We start from the raw sequence: 6,552 nt of genomic DNA, 5'->3' as shown, positions 1-6,552 counted from the left end.
AGTAGCACTTATTTCTCTTTAACTTCATTCAAAACAATGTGGTTAGACATATTGTGACAGTTGTCATATCAGTGTGCATTTTAAAAATAAACATCAAAACTGGTGAATTTGGGGGTAGTCATTTTAATACTGAAGATGGAAGAAAATAAGCAACATTTTTACCATGTCATGCTTTATTGTTTCAAGAGAGGTAAAAATCCAACTGGAATGCAAAAAAAGATTTAGGCAGTGTAGGGAGAAGGTGCTGCAATGTGTCAAAGCGGTTTGTGAGGTTGCATGCTGGAGATTTCTCGCTGGAAGATGCTCCAGCGGTCAGGTGGACCAGTTAAAGTTGATTATGACCAAATGGAGACATTAATGAAGACCAATCTAGGAGACAGAGATAGCCACTCAGTAGATAGCCAACATACTCAAAATACCCAAATCAATAGTGTTTGGTGAAAATGAAAAATGTATCTTTTATTTTATGGAAAAAAACTACACATACGTCTTGGCCAACCCAGTACATTTCTACTACCTGGTTTACTTAATGCTCCGAAGTCGCCTATAAGCCCTAAGCTTCCCCAAGTGCATGGGAGAGGACCTGGTTTAAAATGACAAGCAAACCCTGAGTGATAGCTAAGTTGAAGAGGTATAGATGTAAACTTACCAAAGGGTCAGACTAAAGGGAAGGCAATCAGACCATTGCAGGACCACTCTGGGTTTGAGAGGATAAGGCACCAAACCCCAGGGAGAGAAAAATAGAAAGAATGGTCCCAGTGGTAGGGAGACTGTATCGGCCCCAAAGTGTGCGGCAGTCATTCGCCTCCCTACTCCTGGAACCAGATGTGAACACTGTGTGTTGGGATGAAGGCTTTTCCTCTCCCAGCAGCTCATCAAGTACAAATTTTGTATGACCTCCTCAAAATCACTGTGTCACTTTGGTTTCCTTCATTTTCATCTTTTGTTTCTTCCCAGATTCTTCTCCAGGAAGAATCCCTCTTTTCTCTCTTACCATTTATACTCATTTCCATTCCTCATGACATCCAAGTAACAACATCATACTGGTTTTGGATTATTTGAGAGAATGCAACAAAAATGGGTTCTGACAACTTTAGCAAAAAAAAAAATCAGCTTTCTGCCAGCAAATGGGGTAGTATATCAAACGGAAGGGCAAGATGAGTGAGCAGATCTCAGGAAGGATGAAAACCAGCGTAAAGCTGGGAAAACAATAGGCAGTCTCCTCAGAATCACCAAAAGGAGAAGTCATGCCATTCTTCTCAGGATGCGATTTCCTAGGTTGAGATTCCCAAGGAAACCACTTGGAGTGAGGGAGAGGAAGGCCCCCAGTGCTGGTGCCGAAGGCAGGTAGACTGCATGCTGGGCAGGCATCCCTGCTGACCGTCCGTCACGCCCCACCTGGGTGCGCTTGCACAAGCGGTAACAGCATGACGCTCAGAGGATAACGTATCAGGCCCAGCTCTTAAAATGACAGGTCCCTCCGACTGCTCTTTGCTTTATGGCTAAACACATTCTGCTCCACCACCTGTATTTGGTGCATCTCATTCCTCTTTTTATCATAAAATCTCATCTCAATATCTAACTTTCACAATGAACATTCACCTGGCTTTAAGTCCCCACTCTTGCCCATTAAGTGACTCTGACTATTTCTGTTTATCATAAAGAAGAACCAAGATAAGTCTACAGAAAATGTCTCCAAAAGAGGGGCAGCATTTTCAACCACATCCATGCTGCCCAACAGGACACTCTACAGTAATGGGGATGTTCCACATGCAGGCCATCAATACACTGACCACACGGGGCTACTGAGCACTTGAAATGTGACCGGTGAGACTGTGAAACTGAATTGTATTTAATTTCCATTAACTTAAATACAAATACCCAAATGTGGGTAGTAGCTGCCACATCGGACAGTACAGAATAGATACATACTCTGCAAGCAATGTCTCATTCTGTTTATTTGAAATCAGTATTGCTTGTATGCCCTGAAGCACTCATACGTTCCACGAAGGTGGGATGTTCAAAGCTACATTCAATATTTTTCTGAGAAAGTTGAAAGCAATTCTGTAGCCATTACATGAATACAGCAGAAAAAGGCACCTTGTGGATAAATAACTCGCATCACGTCACCCCAAATCTAACCCATCCCCAGATAAGTACACGAAGCTCCAGAAAGTGCTGAGCCCTGGCTCTGGCCCTGCCTGGGCATGTGGCCTTGGGCAAGCCCAGTTTCCTCTCTCATTTCTTAAAAAGAAAGGGGCTAGACTGGGTGCTCTCGGGTCCCTCTTCCAACTCCAAAACTTCATGTTTATTTTCCTCCCACTAAAATCTAGAAGCTATAGTATAGAGTGAGTGGTATTGCAAACATAAGCGGTGGGCCCTAGAGCAAAATGGAGAGCGTGTGTCCCAGCCGACCACACCACTGGGAATGTTAGCCCCTCACCTGGAGATTCTGATTTTCAAAGAGACCTCAGAAATCCTTTTTTATCGTTGGAGTCTGAAGCGATTTTTAATAAAATCTCTGTGAGCAGAGCATTATTCGCCCACAGCAGAGTGCGACATAGATCGCCCCAGACAGAGAACAACCAAGAACCTGGAGCACTCAAACTCTGCCCTTTCCAGTGGCCTCTGCACCACCTTCCTCCACACTCCACATTGTTCTCAGTTTAAATTCTTACTTCTGAAACCTCTGTCTGGGACCCAAACACGACCTACCTTAAAATGCTGATTATTCGAGCCCTGGCTGGTGTGGCTCAGTGGATTGAGCGTGGGCCTGCAAACCAGAGGTTCGAGGTTCAATTACCAGTCAGGGCACATGCCTGGGTTGCAGGCCAGTTCCCAGCAGGGGACACATGAGAGGCAATGATACATTGATATTTCTCTCCCTCTCTCCTTCCTTTCCCCTCTAAAGATTAATAAAATCTTAAAATAAATAAATAAAAATATTTTTAAAATGCTGATTATTCGATCAATCCATGATTGTGAAGGTGACTTTGTTTCTAGTGATTGAAACCGAGAGAAAAATTATCATAATGTGCCAATGATAACTGGCAGGTGCCCATCTCTCATAGATCTTTCGTGATGCTATGAAAAGAATTCAACTATAAATGAAATTCAAGGTTTCTGTGATTTATGAAAATTTTTGTTTTACAGTGAATGCATTTAATTTATTCTCAGATAAAATTGCAAATAATTCCTCGCTAGGAAATTCTAATTTGTCACTGAAGCAGTATGTGTCGACTCCACAAATCTTACTGCAGTGAAAGAGTCTAAACACCAGGTGGCAGCATTACATCATCGAAGATGCTGAGAACTTGAAGTATTTTAATAATTGGAATAATGTCAAATCAACCCACATTTCTTCTTTATCTCTTCTTAGCTGATTAACGCCTTTTGAATTTATTTTTAATCTATTATTACTATTGTTGCTGTTGTTGTTGTTATTAGAAATCTATTATTACTGGAACGTTCAGAGTTACCACCACCTCTGGGGTTAAGTGATGTAAAATTGCATAAGGAGAATTTTAAATAACTTTGTGTAAGTAATATCCTTACTTACTATTAATCAGTTTGTGTTAGAGGCCCCTGGGACTGACGGCTCTGCACTTTGTAAGAGAAATTCTGATGATTAAGATTCATGTCCTGGAATCCCAGAAGCACTAGACAGTAGCAGCTCAGGAGACAACCTAGGTGATAAGCAAAGGATCTCCTTCAAAATTCAGGAATTGCATTCCCATGTATTCTGTAAATAAAAGCCAAATTTAAATCTCCAGTGTAATGCTTAAAAAATTGTTTACCAGACAAGTGGGAATCAGAGTCTCTTCTCCCGTCCCCCACTTCCACCCACCCTTCCACGCTTTGTTTTCATTCTACCCTGGGAAGCTGCCATCTCCTTGAAATTCAAACCAAAACATATTTTACTACAATAAAAAATTTTGTGTTTGTATGTGTGTCTGTGAAAATGTATGTTTATGTGTATGCATGTATATATCCATCATGCCATAATGTACCTAAAAAGTAACAATAATTCCTTAATATTATCAAATATCCAGAAAGGCTTCTAATTTGCAAATGTCCTACAAATACTCAAAGAGAAACATTGATCTGTTGCTCAACTTATTTATGTACTGACTGGTTGCTTCTTACATGCCCCGACCAAGGATGGAAACTCTGGCGATGCTCTAACCAATATAGCCAATTCTTCAGGAAAACAATTCTTTTTTTTAATTACTTCATTATTGTTCAATTACAGTTGTCTGCATTTTCTCCCCACCACGGCCCCCCACCCCAGCCAAACCCACCTCCTTTGCTTGCTTCCACCCTCCCCCTTGGTTTTGTCCATGTGTCCTTTATAGTAGTTCCTGAAAACCCTTCTCCCCAGTCCCCTCCCATCTCCCCTCTGGCTATTGTTAGATTGTTCTTAATTTCCATGTCTCTAGTTATATTTTGTTTGCTTTTTTCTTTTGTTGATTATGTTCCATTTATTGGTGAAATCATATGGTATTTGGCCCTCACCACCTAACTTATTTCACTTAGCATAATGCTCTCCAGTTCCATCCATGCTGTTGCAAAGGGTATAAGCTCCTTCTTCCTTTCTGCTGCATAGAATTCCATTGTGTAAATGTACCATAGTTTTTTGATCCATTCATTTACTGATGGGCACTTGTATTGCTTCCAGCACTTGGCAATTGTAAATTGTGCTGCTATGAACATTGGGGTACATAAGTTCTTTTGGATTGGTGTTTCATGATTCTTATGGTATAATCCCAGCAGTGGAATTGCTGGGTCAAAAGGCAGGTCCATTTTTAGTTTTCTTAGGAAATTCCATACTGTTTTCCACAGTGGCTGCACCCGTCTGCATTCCCAACAACAGTGCACTAGGGTTCTCTTTTCTCCACATCCTCTCCAACACTCGTTTTTTTTATTTGTTTATGATGGCCAAGAAAACAGTTATTTTTTAAAAACGAGCTGAACAGGAAGGAACTCAGCAAGATGACGCTCTCTCCCACCCTCAGGCCCCGTCCCCCCACAGCCACCTATGAGAGCAGATGAGCAGCCATCCAGATACTGAGAAAGGAATTGGTAGAAAAGAGGACAAACTGCTGTCATCACTGGAAAATGCGTATGTTGATTCCAAAGCTCCTATGTCTTCTGTGCAGGCAGAAGGTGCTGGAACGCCTCAACAGCCAAAGGAGGTCAGATGGCCGAAAGGCCATGACTTTGACATACATATTGGGAACATTCCCAAAGGCAGAATTTCCCTTGTAGAAGCACTGACCCTTCTCAATAGTCACAAACTTTATCCAGATATGTGGACCGCTGAGAAAAAAGCAGAGTAGCACCTAGAACAGAAAGATGTAAATTCTCCTCAAATATTCTTACTTCTGAAGTCAAAGCTTCCCTCCTGAAGACGAGAAAGCAAAACAATCAAAACAAAGGAAATCTTGGAGTTCCTTTTCCTATAGGTACACCCTGTCCCCATGCCCCTGTTTATTTTCTCATGTGTAGCTTTTAAGTTATATAAAATACTGAATGTTTAAAGTTCAAAAAAGTAAAACAACCAAGCAATTTTCCATACAGTTCGCTCTCCTTGACCCCTCCCCAACACAGAATTCCATGGGGCTGAAGTCCTCACACTTGGACTTGGGAATCATTGCTGGGAGGGAGAGCGCTGAGGCCCATCATCAGGCTTTGACTTGAGCTGTCTGACCCTGAGGGCTCCCTCCCCAAACAGAAGACAAACTCGCCTCCTCTCCCTTCCTAGCAGAAGCACAGAAGCAAGCCCCTAGCAATTTTAGAACAGCCATTTTTATCCTGACTCCCGCAATCATGAGCTCAAACAGAAAAACGTCAATTCTCAGAGCACCCTGAAACAACCTTAGCAGTATTTTAACTGTAAAGAAGACACGTATCTCTCTTTCCTTCTTTTACTCTCTTTTTATTTAACGAGACTATATTGACTCATTCAGCTCCTTAGGGACCCTACCGGCCCTGTAGAAAACCTGAAGGAAGTCACAGTCCCTCGGTCCACAAGAAAAGACCTCCTGCACTGACGCGCGGAGTGCACAGAGGACTTGGGGATTGCCCGGGCTGGGCCCCGCCGTTTGGGGCACCCCCACCACCCCTGGAAGTGCCTGTGGAGCTGTGGGGGAACCTGTGTGGGCCGGGGGTCAGTGCAGGCACACAGCCAGCCCAGCAGAAGGCCGCCAGCACTCCCTCTGCACTGCCTGATGGCCACGCCCCCGAAGTTTGCTTGGGTTTGTCGTTTTACTTTGTATAGTGTTCTTTTCCCCACACAAGGCTTCGAGGGTCCGTAGTGGTCTTAAGAGGGTTCTAGGTAATTCCACCGTACTTGCAGCATCTTTGCCACAAGCAAGCATTGGCCACGAACATTTTCACCACATAAGTAATTGGCCATAAGACGATTTTGCTGTTAAAAAAAAATTTTAAATAAAGAAAAATAAGAGAAATTTAAAAGTACATAAAATTTAAAAGACTTCACTGCAAAATACATATCTTTGGATACATTTGTAATGTGTGTAGCTTTGTGGC

The 6,552-nt window shown here is 42.4% G+C and overlaps 1 long non-coding RNA gene across 1 annotated transcript; it reads right to left on the bottom strand.

The window, feature by feature from the left end:
- Positions 1 to 2,944: 2,944 nt before the first annotated feature.
- On the bottom strand, positions 2,945 to 5,319 carry LOC118975413 (uncharacterized). Its single transcript, XR_005064046.1, has 3 exons — positions 5,113 to 5,319; positions 3,560 to 3,686; positions 2,945 to 2,999 (listed from the first exon to the last, which is right to left on the bottom strand). It is a non-coding gene; the product is annotated as an uncharacterized LOC118975413 (long non-coding RNA).
- Between the last annotated feature and the right edge of the window lie 1,233 nt (positions 5,320 to 6,552).

Source organism: Sturnira hondurensis, unplaced genomic scaffold, assembly GCF_014824575.4.
Source record: "Sturnira hondurensis isolate 20B ecotype Veracruz unplaced genomic scaffold, ASM1482457v3 Scaffold0001509, whole genome shotgun sequence".
NCBI classification, from domain to species: domain Eukaryota; kingdom Metazoa; phylum Chordata; class Mammalia; order Chiroptera; family Phyllostomidae; genus Sturnira; species Sturnira hondurensis.
Note: the sequence above shows the minus strand (reverse complement) of the source record. Positions and strands in the feature narration are given on the sequence as shown.